This window comes from Nelumbo nucifera, chromosome 1 (assembly GCF_055504915.1).
Source record: "Nelumbo nucifera cultivar China Antique chromosome 1, China Antique-T2T, whole genome shotgun sequence".
Lineage (NCBI taxonomy): Eukaryota > Viridiplantae > Streptophyta > Magnoliopsida > Proteales > Nelumbonaceae > Nelumbo > Nelumbo nucifera.
In genome coordinates this window covers 59,908,666-59,927,228 of record NC_142649.1, presented here as the reverse complement: position 1 = coordinate 59,927,228, position 18,563 = coordinate 59,908,666, and positions in this window count along the sequence as shown.

Below are 18,563 nucleotides of genomic sequence, written 5' to 3'. Positions count from 1 at the left end.
CTTGTATTTCTAAATTTTTATTGTTTATTTATGACATTATGGAATTATCCATTTGACCCAAATGGTTAAACTACTTACCCACCACCTAGATGAAAAAAATATGATTTCATTTCTTTGTTTATTTTTAAAAATATCAAGTTTCATTGTATTAATAAGTATTGTGTATATATTTATTAGTAAAATTTAATAGTGAGAAACAAAAGTATAAATGTTGGATTCAATGAGAGAGGATGTGATTTATTTAATGACAAAAATGTGAGACTTAATGAGAGGTAATTGAATGTATTTAATAGTATTATTTTAATTATGTTTTCTACCCTTACAATGGAGGTGAACCAAACTCAAGAGAAGGGGTATTTTAGTAAAGAAAAATTACAGAAGCCAATAACTTATTCACACTTTTATAGGTAACTATTAATTAAGTACGTGCATTTGCACATGAGAAATTTTTTTCATATTAATTACTTGAATTTTAGATATATCATAATTAAGACAAAAATTGAAAATTAACAAAAGTAACAATATGATTAAAAATAAACTCAAATGCTTGAAGTAAATATGCATGTGCATTGCATGTGGAAATTTTAAATTACAACAACAACAACAACAACAACAATAATAATAATAATAATAATAATAATAATAATAATAATAATAATAATAATAATAATTTTGTATTATTATTATTATTAAATTTTGTATTCCATTTTTGACATAAATAAAAATATTTTAACAATATTTTTTATTTATTATGATGAATATATAACATTATAAATGTTCCCAAATGTGATAGAATTTTTTTACTTTTTCATTGTTTGTGTTCTATCTTTTTTAAATATTTATTATTCAATTATGGCTTCATGAGTTTCTTTAAAAAGTTGGTTCATTGATCCACCATCTAGATAAGAAAATAGCTTTACTTACGGATTTGTTTGAAATTATATATCATCTACATCATATAAATAATTTTTACTTATCATACTTAATTTTTGTTTGACATAATTAATATATATTTTTTTATATATTCCTTTGATTACTTGTACTTTATTATTTAACTATCATATCATCGGTTAATGCATTTGACCCAAACCACTGATCCTCAACCCATAAAGGAAAATAATTTGATTTCTAGGTTGACACTAAATTTTATATTGCATTTCCATCATTGGTAATGAATGTATATTATTAGAGATGTACCCAATATTTATTTTTATGAATATATAACATTAGATATGTGCCCAAATTTTTTCTATTTTTAACTTTGTTATTATTTATATTTCTATTTTTAAAAGTTTTATTATTTGACTATAACATTATTTCATTTATAGGTTGATTTTAACTTTGTCATTCCATTTTCATCATTAATAAAACTACTTCTTACATTTCATACGCATTTTTGTTTAGTATAATGAACATGTAATATTAGATATATGTCCAATCCAATTTATTTTTTATATTATACATTTTATATATTTTATTTTTTATTATTTAATTATGACATTATTTATTAACCCATTTGACCCAAAATGGTTGAATTGCTTACCCACCATTGGGAGGGAAGAAAATAGTTTTTTTTCAAAATATTTATTTTATAATATTAAAATTAATTTTGTGGATTTAATAAGAGAATATACCTCAATATGAGATTTAATGAGAGAGAATAGGAAAATAGTTTTATTTCTAATTGGTTTTAAATTTTACATTCCATTTCCATCATCAATAAGACATTTCTTATTTATCATACTTATTATTATTTAATATGTCAAATATATAATGTTAAAAATTGTTCATAATTTTTTAAATTTCTATAACTATTTTTAATTTTATTATTTAGTTTTGACAACATGGATTGGCCCATTTGACCTAAAATGGTTTAATTTCTTACCACTGCCTAGATGAAAACACTATTTTTTTTTCAGGTAGATTTTAAAAGTGTATTTTTGTGTTATTGGAATTATTAATTTATTATGTATGGATTTAATTAATAGAATTTAATGATGAGAATAAATAAAAATTCCTTAAATATATGATTCAATGAAGATGAATGCAAATTAATACCTTAAGTGTTGGATTTAATGAGAGAAAATTGAATATCTTATGATTGTCTCTTTTCAACTCATTTAATATTAATAATTGATTTCCCTTTTACCTCATTTTTTATCAATAAAATTAAATACGGAAGCGTAAATTTTGTGATAAAAAAATTCATATGGAATCGACTGCCGACTGTTTGATTGCAGAAAATATGGAATCGACTGTTAGGGAGACGTTTAGTGATTGCAAAAAATATGGAATCGATTGTAGAAAACATGAAGATGAAGAAGAAGAAGAAGAAAATACCTGTGATTGAGAGTGAGAGAGATGAATAACCTCTTGGATGCTGATTGAATGCCTTGTGATCTATAGATTTACGATTTCAAGAGAGAGAAGTTCGAACAGATGAGGGAACCGGAAGAAGATAAGAATGGGAAACGAAGGATTCGGTTAACGGATAGGTCAAAGAATGTTTTAAATTTTAATTAATATATAAAAATAATAATTACCGGTAACTGCCGTATACGTGGCAGTAGTAGAAATTTTAGATATAATATGGTTTTCCATAACATAGTCGGACCCATGTTTGACTTTAATGGTAAAGAATGCTTATTGGCCAAACAAAAATACCATACCAATTGAATATTCCCCTTTCATTGAAAACCGACTTTTCTTGTCCCTACCCTATACTTCTCTAATGAGAACTCCTTTTTCTTCTATTACAGTTAAAAAGAAGTTGGTGAAATTCCATATTATGATAAATTGGGTATATTCAAATTATTGAAATTTAGTCACTTGACTTGTAATTAGGACATATTAATTCGGTTTCCCTACTATTGCAACTATCATCTTGAAAGCTAAAATCGGATCTTTGAGTTCATGGTTATAACAAACAATTAAAAAAAGAAACTAATTGGTTGTGCATTTTATCTTCACAAATGAATATATGTTTTTAATCCTGGTTTTGCTCATTGTCATGAAGAAAAATAAACGAAATATAATGAATGAGAGCTAGGCTTGTTGTGATGAAAGATGAATTGATTTGTTTTTCCAAGAATTTAGTGTGGTACCGAATCTAGACTATGCACGGCATGGTTTTCAAAACCGGATTGGACCGGACGGTTGGACCAGAAAAAACTGAGAACCGGTCCATTTTACCCCATAACCGTTATTTCGCCAAAAATTGTTGATTTGGACAGTAAATTGTTGACTCGGACATTCAAACCGTCCAATAGTTTTGGCTATTTTTTATTTTTTTAATTTTTTGTCAGAATGAGCCTTCTATTCAATTCGAATGATCAGATCGTTTTACCTAGAAACCGGACCCCTGACTGGTTCGCTGACCGATTTGGTTTTAAAAAACCTTGCTACACAATATTCACAAGAATAGCAGTTCCAACCAATAGTGGCTTGGAACGAGTTAGGGAGACAAATGAAGGGAGCAACAAGTCAAAAAGGTGTTGTTGAGATAACTTGGAAGTTCGATATATAAGAAGAGTCTGCTTTGTTTCCATTGAAGAAAGCATTATTGAGTTAAATAGGCTTACAACTGGTTTTTTGATAAAAATTTAGGCCCCATTCACTTTTCGGTAAGTTACTTACCTAGGTAAATGTAGTTATCTGGGTAAATTTTTCCTAGGACCCCGGTAAATGCATTTACCCATGTTCATTTATTTCTCATATAAATAAGTCAATGACCATTTTAGCTATAAAAATCCATTATTGAAAAGGGCATTTTTGTCCCATTTAAGTGTTGCCAACTTTCCCCTAGGTGGGAAAGTTATTTACCCACCTAGGAGATGGATACCTAGGAAAATAAACATTCCCTGGTCCCCAAATAACTCTGAAAAAAGAACATGGGATTCTTGGTCAATGGGAACCAATCCCATTGACCAACTTTCCCCCTCTCAGAATCCCAAAAAGAACGCCACCTTAATGGTACAAATGATCATGTTCTAATGGCAATTAATGATAGTTTTAACAGGGGTTAGTTTTTGTCTTGTTATACGAGTCATTAGGGGTAATTTAAGTCCTTTAATGATAAGGGGAGGTTCCAGTATTATTATTTAGCTAGGTGAAATTTCAAAGGAAGGTTTAAGCCTTTTATCTTCTTTTTTTTTTATATAATTGAAACCCTAGGCGTCGTCTCCCTCCCATGGCAAATCCCAATGTTGATCTGCCTCCCCAGAAGCCTTCGTTTGCTATTGTTCTTTCCAAACTTTCACCAATTTCCACATCTTCTCTCCAAGTGCCAGTGATTCCAACCACGCTGAAACAAGGAGAACCAACAATTGTCTTTCTAGAAAAGATACTTCACGACAATTTTATGATATCTTCAAGTGGTCATTGATTGGCAAGTGTATGCATGGTAGGTCGTTGCTTCCTTTGTTGAAGGATTTTATCTGCAAATATTTTGCTCTTAATAAGTGAAATTTGGGTGACTATATTAGATTCAAAGCACATTCTGATATGATTTGTAGAGGAGGAGAATTGATTGAAGTTGTGGCTTAGAGAAACTTTTAGAATTAAATCTTTTGTTTTCGACTATTCAAATGGGTTCCTAGAAATTCTTACTCCTTCAAAAGACACCCAAAATAACCATTGAAAAGAAGAAAGAATCCATTCTCTCTTCTTGGGGGGCATAGAGGTAGATTCTTGCAACTCCTTTAACAAGTGCAAGGTAGGATGATTAAAAAAAAAGGAGAAAAAAAACAATGGCTGGAAAAAGAGAAGCTTAAAAGCGAAACTGGATGACTACAATAATGACTAGAATTAAGTTGATAAAAAAAAACTAGAATTAAACAATTAATAGCGCACTGTCGAATCTAAAACATGGTTTTAAAAAATGACCTAGAAACAAAACTATTTTGGCCACCGGTTTCTGAGGACCATTTGGTTTGAACAGACAGTCCGTTTTGACAAAAAAAATAAAAAAATAAAAAATAATTAAAAATAAAAAATGGGTCAACGGTTTGACCACCTAGGTTGATGGTTCAAAAGGATGGCTTGTTCTAACAAAAAAATTTTAAAAATAAAAATGGCCAAAAACTGTTGAACGGGTCGACAGTTTGACCACTCGGGTTAATGGGTCGTTGACTGATTCAACAGTTTTTTTCCAAGGACCGGATTTGGAGTAAAAACAAACTGGTTGCTTGGACAGTTCTTGGGCCGAATGGTCTGACCGTCCGAGTCAATAACGATTTGAAAACCATGATCTAAAACAAGAAAAAAAGATGATAAACTAAAATTTGGACATGTAATATCAGTTTAGCAGGACCAATCAATTTCTTCTAACTTACGAGTCTTCTGACACAAACTAGTAATACAAATTGGGTGGAAGAACAATGCCAAACAAAAAAGACCAGGTTAATGAAGATGACAAGAACAGAAATAACAACAGCAGAGTAAAGAATGGATGATTAACATTACTGACAGATCTGGCAAGGTACCAATACATTAATTAACATAACTAATAGATTTGCCAAGTACTGGGTGCTTGCATACCCAGTACATTAATTAATGAGTCATTGACATGACATGAGAAACATTTTCATATATATTTGATCTAGTGCAGTGAATGTGATGAAATCCACCCCATGTGTAGGGCTTGGAATTTAGTCCTTGCTTTTGTAGTGGGTCCAAGCCTCCATAGTTGTGCTTTAGTATTCTTGAGGCTTATTTCAATCTAGGTAAATTTTATAAATAGCATTTAGATGTGTCTTAGTACTATCATAACCATGGTAATAAATGGCTTCTAGTAGATAATAACTTCAATCTAGACTGTAGAAAAGTAGTTGTGTCCAACCAAAATTTACCTCAATTAGGTGCTTCTAACCTGGAGAAGTAGAAACTGTTTTTGATGAATGTAAACAAGATGATCAAGGCCTATGTTTATTGGGTCTCACCTTTAAGACAAGTGAACACAATGGCAAAGTAGAAAATCTGGATTTCCTTGGGTTTTGTTCAGGAGCATTAGACATTGTCATTTTGCAATCCACCCCTCATTTTTGGAACCAACCCCCACACAGGCAGGTTCCAAGGTCTAAGGGTTTATCCTATCCGAACCAACCCGATGAACTGACATTGGTTGGCCTTGGTGGAACCTGCCTTTGAACCGAATTTTCCTTAAAATAAACCCCAAAATACTTTTGGGGATGTGAAGATTTGAACCCAAGAACTGATGGTTAGAAAGGCTATGGTCTAACTTGACCGCTGAATTACTTAAATTTTTTAATCATTTGTTTTCATTTTAATATTTGAATCTGTACAATAAGTAATGTAGAAGGTAATATTTACAAAATTTAAATTATAAGTTTTGAACCATATAATGATAAGTTTTTGAAGGGGGAGGAGTAAAGAAAGAATAGTTTATACGGGTAGACCCTAGAACCGACCCTAAAACTACTAAGGCCAAAACCGACCCTGGAACCAACATTCATAGGGTAGGTTCTAGTTCCAAAAACCTGGAACCGACCCCTACAAGGTAGATTCTAGGTTCTGCCATGAAACTGAACCGAATCAACCCATGTTCACCCCTAAGGAGGAGAGACACACATTAGTTTTAGAGGTTTTGATTTCATTGTTTCACTTTTGCTGAATCAACTGACCTACATTGAGGTTTTAATTGAGGGGTTGATTTCAAAAGGTTTTTGGCACCTCTACAACAACCCCACTTGTAATTGCTTTACTATTTTTATTAATCCTCAAAATTTTTTTCTCAAATCAAATAGACATTTGTTGCTTTTTGTTGCCTCTTATTTATCATCCAACAAAACTGTGATCCATTGATCATCCAACATCAACGATGTTGGGCTTCGGAATGATAAACCCACTTCAACATGCAATTTTCTTCATCCTTTGCATGAACTACATTTATGATTTATACTTGTATACCTTTTCCTCTAAAATTAATTTTTATTCACTCTATTTGAACACTTAGTTGTCAATTAGAAAATGACATATGGTCCAAGTAGGGCTTAGATTGGGAAAAATGAATGGGTCTATTGCAAAAGCCATGACCAAATCGAATGTTGGGTTTCCAGTACCTCCTCTAGATGATTCAAAATATAATGTTGAATCCATTTACTCCATTTTCCTCATAGGTAAATATTACCTTATTGATGTTCACTTTCTTAGTACACTAGGATTCCTAACTCCATATGCTAGGGAATGGTATCATGTTAGTGAGTTTCAAGGTAACAGTGGTAGGTTTAGATGCAAGGAGTATCATTTTAATTACACTCACTCTTTTGTGCAATGTCATTGAATGGTGCTTTGGGATACTAAAGGGTAAATTTCCAAAAATACACCATAGCGAGTGTATTTTATAACAAATATTTTCATAAAGAAAGAAGCACATAAAAATGCACATATTGATCATTCAAGTTGCGAGTTCTTCTAACTCTAGTACCAAAACGAATGCTATCAAGGACAATATTTCAAATGCTTTATGGGAGCAATACCAATGGAATCATCGACAACTTAGCTAGTGTTTTAGTTATAATTATTAGTTTTTAGTGTGTTAATATTAACACTTGTCACATTTTGTAACTGGATATATTTCGTTTTAATATTTTTTGAGTGAAGACTATTGGACTTATAATTATGACAATGCAAAGTATCTGTTAGGATATCTCATACAAATTATCATGTTGCTTTAATTATAGTACAATTTTGACTATTTTATGTTTATTAACATTGCATGGTGTAGATACAAATAGTTGAAGAGATTTTCTTGCAATGCTCGTGTGGATATGGATATGACCTTGCATATGTCCAAATGGCTTCATAATGGCTTTCTACCAGGATTGCTGGGATATTTTGGAGAATGATCTTAGATCAATTTTTGAGGAGTTCCATAGAAGGGGAATAATAAATCCGGGCTTAAACTCAACTTTCATTGTTTTGGTCCCAAAGAAGAAAGAGGCATCACAACCAAAGGATTTTAGACCTATCAATCTAGTGACTATCTTATACAAAATTATTGCAAAAGTGTTGTCTCTCAGGATAAAAAAAATGTGCTTCCCTCTATTATTGCCCCCAACCAAAGTGCTTTGTTGGAGAGAAGATAGATCACTGATTAGATCCTCATTGCAAATAAGAGCTTTAGGAAGTCTAAGAAGAAGGGAGTGGTTTGCAAATTGGATTTGGAGAATGCTTATGACCTTGTTGATTGGTCTTTCTTGTTGGAGATTTTAAGGAGTTTTGGTTTTGGAAACAGGTGGTGTAAATGGATATTGGGTTATGTTTGGACTTGTCATTATTCTATCTTAGTGAACAAAATTATGGTTGACTTCTTTCCTGCTTTGAGAGGTCTAAGACAAGGTGATCCTCTCTCCCTTTTTCTTTTCACCCTAATTGCTGATGTACTTGGGAGATTGATCCATAGAGCAAACTTGAGGAATCTGACAAAAATGTGGAGATTAGGAAGGGAGGAGGTTCCTCTAACACATTTACAGTTTGCAGATGACACAATCTTGTTCTATGAAGTAGGGGAAATTAATTGGATCCGGAATCTAAAGTTGGCAATACAACTCTTTGAGCAAATATCTAACCTCAATGTGAACTTTGATAAGAATTGTATGGTGGGAGTGAATGTAGATGAGAGGGACCTAAGGGAATTTGCAGGTGAACTAGGTTGCACAATTTCATATTAGCCCTTGACATACTTGGGCCTCCCTTTAGAAGACAACCCTAAGAATGTATGTTTCTGGAATCTGGTGGTGGAGAGGTTTGAGAAGAAACCGATGGCTTGGAAGAGAAATTATCTTTCTTTAGGAGGGGGAGTCACTCTCATTAGGTCTACCCTAGCTAACCTACCTGTCTACTACCTATTAGTGTTTAAGATCCCTTCAAAGGTCTCCAATCTATTGAAAAAAATAATTAGGAATTTTCTATGGGAGCCTAGAGAGGAGAAAAGAGATCATAGGGTGAGTTGGGAGGTAGTAACTAGGTGCAAAAAACTAGGAGGTCTTGGGATTGGTAACATTAAGAAAAGGAATATGGCTCTACTAGAGAAATGGTTGTAGAGGTTTATATTGAAAAGGGATAAATTATGGACTGAGATTGTGGCAAGCATACATGAGCTAGAAGACAATGGCTGGGATCCTGGAATCTTGGCAAGGGCTACAACTGCTTGTCCTTGGAAATCCATTCACAATCTACTTCCAATCTTTTCTCCTTGGATCAGGTATGGTCTAAACTCTAGGAACAACTTTGGGTAGGGGTTTCTGTTAGACAATGTATGCCCTTAGCTCCTCCAATCAGATTGATGTACATTATGACATTTATTATAAATGAATAAAGTACATATTTGATTCATGTTATTGTGGTGTGTTTCTGTGTAATACCCTTAAACTGGACACATAATGAGACTCGTAGTGTAAGTGTTGGGCTAATCTTTTAATACCCTTATTGTGGTGTGTTTCTGTGTAATACCCTTATACCTGATGGGCTAATCTTGCATCTGCCCACAGTCCCTAGGTTTTTATAAGGTGGCTTGGCCCAAGGACCACATAGTGTAAGTGTTGGGCCCATTAGGAGCCCATATGATGGGCTTCAAGGGGTTCACTGTCTTTTCAGTGAATTCGGCTAGGCCTTGTTACAGAGGCTGGGCTGAACCCATGTGGCTGATGTGTAGATCAATGTTTGGGTTCCACGCCATACAAAGAAGCCCAACTGGGCAGCAGTTTGGAAGCATTCTGAGCACTTAGACTTATTGGGGGTGGATCTGGGATTAAATCAGCAAATAGGATAGGGTCTTATCTCTATCCACTCAGAGAGTTTAGATTCAAATCCTTATTTGAATCTGGAAACCTCCTGATAAGATTAGGAGAGAGCTGATCTAATCTGTAGATAAGATAAGGACTTATCCTTATCTTTTAAAGAGAACTCCTTATCCAAATACAAATTTGGATTAGGAAACTCCTAATGAGATTATGAGCTCTCTTTAAGGCTATAAAAGGAGGAGGGAGGCGAACCATTCTGTTCATCCCAAACCCATCCAAGAATTCAGAGATCATATCTCAGATCACCAAGAGAGAAGACAGCTACGCCATCTTCTGCTCTTGTGTTCTCTTCTAGTTGCCGCCATACTGCCAGTTCGATCTCCATTGTAGGAGCGATCAAGAAGAGTCTTGATATCAGTCTTTGGAGAAATGCTGATTAGAAGTCGTGCTCACTGCCTCCATCGAATTCTTGCTGAAGAATTCGGTTCATTGGATGGACCCTGTTGATTCTGCTCCACCATTCGTTGTGTCATCTTCAGTGGGAGCAGTCTTTGGAGTTTTTTTCTTTGGGCGTGAACACCTTCGTTGGGAGATACTGCATCTTCGTATCAGGTATATCCCTCTCCTACTGAATTTTTTTAGATCTGGTTTGGTTCTTGGTTCAAGATTGATCCTTGAAAAACAGTTTTCTAAAACAGGGAATGTGATTATCAGATGGGAGAGAGAAAATTTTTGAAATTTCGCCCTACCTTCCTGTAGGGTTCGGCCATCCATATGATGGATCTCTCATCCCTTCAGTGGTATAAGAGCCATGGTTCAAATCTTGAACCGAAATTGACTAGATCTGAACCTGCGCGAATGGGTAGAAGGCGTTCTACCCGATTTGTGCAGATTAGGGTTTTTCTGGGAAATCGGTTCCCAGTTAAAGGGCAAATGATCTGAAATTAATTTTTATAAATCTGAAATTTATTTAGAACTGTTCGTTATTATTTTCTTGATTTATGGGTTGTTCGTACAAATGGATATCGAAATTTTGATTGGCGTAGTAAATTTGCAATTTCGTAGTTACTATTCATTCTGGTCTGTAATTAATTTTTTTTTTAATTTTTAGACTGAATGTATAGATATTCGATCTGATGTAATATTAATAGAAAAACTAGGGTTTTCTATTTTATTATATTCATGATCGAAGTTGGCGGCGCAAAGGAGGAGATTTCACAGATATGAAAATTGGTATCTGCGATTTGTAGTTTATGAAACTACAAACTGAGATCTGACATTTGTTTTGCAGATTGGAGTTGTGCGAACATCCTTGTGACTGATTCTTGTTAGTTCTTTAATCAGTAATTTTAATTTCAGATCGTTTCTTGAATTAAATCTTTAATTAAAAATCAAGCCCTAGACCCATTCGAACTAGATTGGACCAAACTGGTTGGATCGAATCTATGGTTCGATGGAGGTTGATTGTCAACCCTAATTTCCCACTTTTGGGTCAAGGGATTGATGGTTAATTAAGAGACTTAATTCAGCGCACACCTGTAAGGCTCAGTTTTACAGAGTTAAAACTACTAAAGCCCACTAATTGCAGGAAAGCTATATGGGCCGAACTACTAACCCTATCCGGCCCATATACCTAGATAATATTAATTAGTAATATTATGGATTAAAATGGGCTTTAATAATGGGATTTACAAATATTAATTGATTGGATCAATTCTATCCTTGCATGTGATGTATGGATGTGTGATGTGCTACGTGCATGAGCCATAAGTACTTGGCCCATGCTGATACGACAGTGGCTCTTACGCACACCTTGGCTGAATGCACATCATTGCCATGGTGTTCCTATAGATCATTGGATAATCTCCCTCAGTGGTGGGCCCCACCAGAAATCTGGCTTTATGAAAGTCAGTGGGAGCCACTTTGATTTGACCTAAATTAAACTAGGGCGTAACTTTTGTTCCCTTTTAAAATATGAGTGCATGTGATAGGGAGATTCATATGATGAACTCTCTAAAGGCCTTCCATTATTAGCATGAAGATGGGTCATTCGGTAATGAAGAAATGCACAGGCTATCCATTTGCTGTTGGATCTGTCGAAGTGTTTCATAAGATGATAGGGGCATCATAGACCGATGTGGGAGGACCTCACCAGAAAATGGGAGACTCTCACAGTACCTTGACATTCACGAATATGATGGGTGAGCACTCACTGGACAGAAATGTTTAACCTAAAATGGCTCTAAACCTTGTCTAATAGAGGCCAAAGGGAAAGTTCATATGATGAGTGGATATGATCCTTCACAGAAAGGTGATGGGGTCATGCAGCTGAAACAGTTGGCTCCATGCACCCTATGTGGTTTCCCACATTTCCAGAGACAATTCGCAGTCTCCGCCACTGAGATGGGAGGGAAATCTCAGAGATGAATAAATGGGAAAAGAATCCTGCCCCGGAACATCCGGGAGATAGGGCTTCTGAGGCCCAGAGAAGGGACTTCCAAGAATGGGAGGAGAAAAACTCCCTCGCCCGGTGCTATATCATTGTCTCTCTAGACAATCCAATACAGAGGCAATTCAATCAGATCAAACTTGCCAATGACATATTGGACAGTCTTAAGACAATGTACGAAGAGCATAATCGTTCTACTCGGCAAAAGGTCCTGAAAAAGTTCATGACTGCTCAAATGTCTAAGGGCCAACAAGTTCACGACCATTGTCTTCGGATGATGGGTTACATCAACGAACTTGAGGCTCTTGGATTTGGGCTGTATTTGGTAACCCAGATAGATGTCATTCTCAACTCTTTGCCTCCGTCCTTCAATCCGTTCATCATGAACTACAACATGAATAAGCTGAATGTTAGCATCCAGGAACTCAGCAATATGTTGTAGAGGGCCGAGGAACTGATCAAGAAGGATGAGCCCATAGCCATGCTTGTTGAAGCAGGCAAATCGAGCAAGAAGATGAGGGCAAAGAGAAAGCCACAGAAGAAGGCCACCAAACCCAAGAAACAGAGGAAAGACAAGGCATCAGATGCCTATCACTTTTGTAAGCAGATCAGCCACTAGAAGAGGAATTGTCCCCAATACCTAGAATCGAAGAAAGGTAATTTCGAATCTTGTGTCATAGAAACCAATTTGTTGGTACCTTCTGCGTCCTGGTGTATTGACTCTAGGGCTTCAACTCATGCGTGTAACTCACTACAGGGGTTCAAGGTAAGCAGAAGGCTGAGTGAAGGAGATGTGACACTTTACTTGGGGACTTCTGCAAGTGTTGCAACTATGTGCGGATGGATATTCTGTCTTCTTTAGTAATACGATTACTATCAAAAGAAACAACAATTCATCACATACGGGGAACTGGAGAACGGTCTCTATGTTCTACATCCTTCTCTAGAAACTAACATAGCCGAAACTACGTCAATTGATATCCCTAAGAAAAGAACCCGTGATACAGTTAATCCCACGTGCCTGTGGCATTACCGACTTGGCCATATCAGTATTGGTCGTATCACAAGGTTGGTAAAGGATGGTCCTTTAGATTTTCTAACTGTAGAAGATCTTCCCACTTGTGAGCCTTGCCTTCAGGGCAAGATGATGAAACGACCATTTAACGATAAGCCTGAAAGATGTACGGGCACGCTTGACCTTGTACATACTGATGTATGTGGTCCCCTGAGTGTTAGGACTCGTAACCAGCACGTGTATATAATTACATTCACTGATGAGACAAGTCCGAATCCTTTGAAAAGTTCAAGGAGTTCAAACAAGAGGGAGAGAAACAGTTAGGGAGAGAAATTAAGACCCTTCGATCGGATCGAGGTGGCGAGTATCTCTCTAATGAATTCAAGGACTACTTGAAGGTCAACGGGATAATATCACAGTTATCTCCTCCTGCTACACCACAGCTTAACGGTGTTTTAGAGAGGAGGAACATGACCTTATTGGATATGGTCCGGTCACTTCTCGTACACTCAGAGTTACCTACATCATTTTGGGGTTACGCATTAGAGACTACGATATATGTGCTGAATCGGGTTCCAACCAAATCGGTTCCGAATACTCCATACAAACTTTGGACTGGAAAGAAACCAAGTGTCAAACACTTGAAGATTTGGGGTTTTCCAACGCACGTTAAAAGAACGAGTGCGGACAAGTTGGAATCCAAAATCAGGGCTACCCAAAAAGCTCTGTGGGTTACTTATTCTATGACCCAAGTGAGCAGAAGGTGTTATGTAGTCGAAATGCACAATTCTTGGAAAATGATTACATCTTGGACACTCATCATCAGGAAATAGTTCTTGATGAGGAGAGCATAGGAGTAGTGGGAGATGTCCCACAAGTTCCAGGTAGTGACCAACCTAGAAGATCTACCCGGGTTTCCAGGCCACCAGTCCGTTTTGGCTATGATCAGGATAGTTACCTGGTGGAAGCCTTGACTAGTGAGGAGGATCCCGTGACTTATGCGGAAGCTATGTTGGACATAGATTCCTTGAAGTGGGTAGATGCCATGAGAGCTGAGATGGACTCGATGGAGACCAATGGAGTCTGGACTCTAGTAGATCCGCCCCCCGGGGTAAAAGCAATTGGTTGCAAATGGATCTATAAGAGGAAGAAAGGCCCCGATGGTAAGGTTGAGACCTACAAGGCTCGTCTGGTGGCGAAAGGGTATACTCAGAAAGAGGGCATCGATTATGAGGAAACCTTTTCGCCCGTGGCCATGCTTAAATCCATTAGGATCCTGCTAGCTATAGTAGCATACCATGACTACGAGATTTGGCAAATGGATGTCAAAACCGTGCTCCTGAATGGAGATCTTACTGAAGATATCTATATGCAGCAACCGTAAGGTTTCATAGCTGCGGGTCAGGAACACATGGTATGTAATTTAAATAGATCCATATATGGACTTAAGCAATCTTCTAGAAGTTGGAACATCCGGTTTGATTCTACTGTCAAAAAGTTTGACTTTGAGCAGAATCCAGATGAGCCCTATGTTTACAGGAAGTCCAGTGGGGACAATGTTACGTTTTTTGTTCTATATGTAGACGACATTCTACTCATCGGGAATGATGTAGGAATGTTAACTACGGTGAAAGTATGGCTTTCACAGCAATTCTCCATGAAAGATCTTGGAGAAGCCTCCAATATACTGGGTCTTCGACTCTATAGAGATAGATCGAAGCGGATAATAGGATTATCCCAATTTGTTTACATTGACAAAATTGTCAAGAGATACAACATGGAGAACTCCAAGAAGAGAAATGTTCCTTTCATTCACGAAGTCACTCTCTCCAAGAAGATGTCTCCCTAGACTTCTGAGGATATTGAGGGCATGAAGGACGTTCCCTATGCCTCAGCCATATGGAGCATCATGTATGCCATGCTGTGCACTTGTCATGACATTGCTCAGGCAGTGAGTGTGGTAATTAGGTGCTTGGAGAGGAGAAAAGAGATCATAGGGTGAATTGGGAGGTGGTAATTAGGTGCAAAAAACTATGAGGTCTTGGGATTGGTAACATCAAGAAAAGGAATATGGCTCTATTGGAGAAATGGTTGTAGAGGTTTACATTGGAAAGGGATAAATTGTGGACTGAGATTGTGGCAAGCATACATGGGCTGGAAGACAATGGTTGGGATCCTGGAATCTTGGCAAGGGCTACAACTGCTTGTCCTTGGAAATCCATTCACAATCTGCTTCTAATCTTTTCCCCTTGGATCAGGTATGGTCTAAACTCTGGTAACAGAATAAAATTCTAGGAACAACTTTGGGTAGGGGTTTCACCTCTAAAGGACCACTTTCCATCCTTATATGCACTGTCATACTTGAAAAATGAACCTATTTCTTCCTTCTTAGTTCCTTTAGACTCCACTTCTGGTTTTGGGTGGAACCTAAGCCTCCGGAGGGCAATTTGGGATACAGACTTGGAAAGCTTATTACCTTTGTTAGCCACCCTTAAGAATGTCTTCTTAAATCTTGATAAGGAAGACACCAGATTTTGGACCCCTTCTACCACTGGTACTTTCTCTTATGCTTATTTCTTTGAAATCTTAACTCAGCCTTCTGTCCCTTTTGGGTTGTCTTTTCTGGCTAAGGAAATTTGGAGCAAGCTTATTCTTCCTCGGGTTGGTTTTTTTTGTTGGGAAATATTCCTAGAAAGAATAAACACATTTGACTTACTTCAGAGAAAGATACCCAATTATTGTCTACTTCCTAATAGATGTGCTCTTTGTAAAGCTGATGGGAAATTCGACTACCACCTCATGGTCTCTTATAAGGTTGCTAAAACTGTGTGGGAGTGGGTTTTCTCCCACTTTGGGTGTTCTTGGAATCCACTAGAGAGTGTCCAAAGCTTGTTCTCTCCTTTTTTCAAATGGCCTAAGAAGCAAGGGAAGACTATGTGGAGGAGTATTAGGGCAGCTGTGTGTTGGTCATTGTGGGAAGAAAGAAACTCATGTATTTTTTTTAGACAAGGAAAGAACCTTAGAAGAACTATTAGATCTAATCCTTTTAAGGGTTGTCTACTGGCTAAAATCTTTAGAGTTGTTTCCAGACTTTCCTATGGATGACTTACTAAGAAATTGGAAAGAGATTGCTTCCACTACTAGGTGCAAGAGGACTCTTTGTCCCTCTTGGTCCCCTCTCCCCTTGGGTGTTATAAAGATGAACTTCGATGGCAATAGTGTAGGGAATCCAGGGCCCTCTGGGATTAGAGGATTTTTAGGAATGAGGAAGGGAATGTTATTGCTTTGTTCTTTGGCCCTATTGGAGAAAGTGACTCTCTTAGGGCTAAGATCCTTGTAGCGCTTGAAGGAATTCGAAGAGGAAATGAATTAAATATTAGCCGTTTGATCCTGGAAGGTGATTCAAAGGTGGTGGTTAGCTGGCTGAAGAAAGATGACAGTGGATTGTTGAACTATAACAATGAAAAGAAGCAGGTCTTATGGCTATGCAGGGACATTGAGATACAATACAACTGGGTGAAGAGGAGTGCCAACTCATTTGCAGATGGGTTGGCCAAGCAAGGGGTGAATAGGGAGTCTGTCTTTTGGGCTAGTTTTAGTTTATTCTCTTTGTATTCCCTTTGTATTCTGTTTTTGGGGAGCTAAGATATTTTATTTCCTCTCTTGTATCCATAATCCCTTTTTTCTTTTAAAATTAATGAAGCTGTTGTTATTGATCCAAAAAAAAAGTACTAAAAAAATTATGGGCGACAGTTTCTCTGTTGTCTAGTTCGAGGAGACCACAAAGGGTCATTCATTTGGGCAGACCAATACCTTAATGTTCACCCAAAATCACTTAGGACTAATACTAGTCACCATAACTCATCCACATCACAACTCCAACACAAAAATTCATTGCAATTGTTGATTGTTGTGGATGTAACATCATATATATGATGTTATTGGTGTGGCTCGTGATAATTATGTTGCTACTGAAATTCTTCAAGTGATGTATCTCTGGTTTTAGATCAAATCATTTTGACAAATACTTGTATGAACTAAGTCCTAATGTTATGTTTAGATCTATAACTCCTATGATCATGTGATGGTATTTGTATAGCAAACTAGGGGTCTACATGATGTATTTTCCATTCTCTACAATTATCATATGATTTTTTGTAGATTTCTACAAAGTTATGTAATTTTATGTTAATTTATGCATTTCTCCTAAAATTTCTTTCATTTTCTGCATTTTCTTACATTTCCACAACTTTGTTTTGAAAAATTCTAATTTTTTTATTAATTTTTGCTTTTTTTTTTCTGGACCTTCCTTGCAATTTCCTTCACTTTTCTATAATTTTCTATTGATTTCTGCACTTTCCATTTATTTGCATTGTTTTATGTTTTTTCTACAACATTTTGTATTTTTCCTTTTAATTACAGTTATAATATGATTTTCTACATATTTCTACAAGTTTTTATGTTAATTTCTATATTTTTTTTTGCATTTTCATGCAATTTCCTTTAATTTTCTACAATTTTATAAATTCTATGAATTTTAGTAATTTAATGCATCCTTTTATTCGTTTTTCTACCAAATTTCTTGAAGTTTATCCATTTTCTGCAAGTCACTATTTCTATATACATTTTTTTTTAATTTTTCTATGGTAGTTTGCATCCTTTTGCTATTATTTTGTGTTTTTTTTGCAATTTTTTTTTATAAATGTCCTCTAATTTTATGTTGTTCCCTTGCTATTTTTCCATAATTTTCTATTTTTTTTTATTCATATGCTATTCTGTAATTAGGACCATATGATAATTGTGGGGATTTTTTGCACCATTGGGTGCAAAAGAGTACATAGGCATGAGAAGCATTGGATAATGGAGACTAATGGTTTTTATTGAGGGGAGTTAAGATTTTTTATTGAGGGGGGCCAAAACCTAGAAAACCTGGATAGGGGGGCCAAAAGCTAGGAAACATGGATAAGGGGGTCTAAAATATAAGTGAAACTTAAATAAAATTTAGGGGTTTTTATAATTCAGGCCACCCTGGCCAAAGGTAGAGCTAGGATTTCTAAGGGTGGACTCAATCTTGCCTATGAAAAAATGCCAAATTCATGAACAGGATGCAGTTTAGGGAGCGGGGGGGCTACTAGTAGACTAGGAGTAGGAGGGGGCTGCAATTTAGATTTCTGTGATTTTATGGGGGGCCATGAATTCCCTCCACCTGTGGGTAAAAATTTCCCCATAAAACGTCATATGTGTCAACATCGATGCCAAACACCAGCCGGAGTAACTTCCAATTTTAGCTATGCTTTTAGCGTTGGAAACACACATATTGGTTTTTGTGATTTTCGTC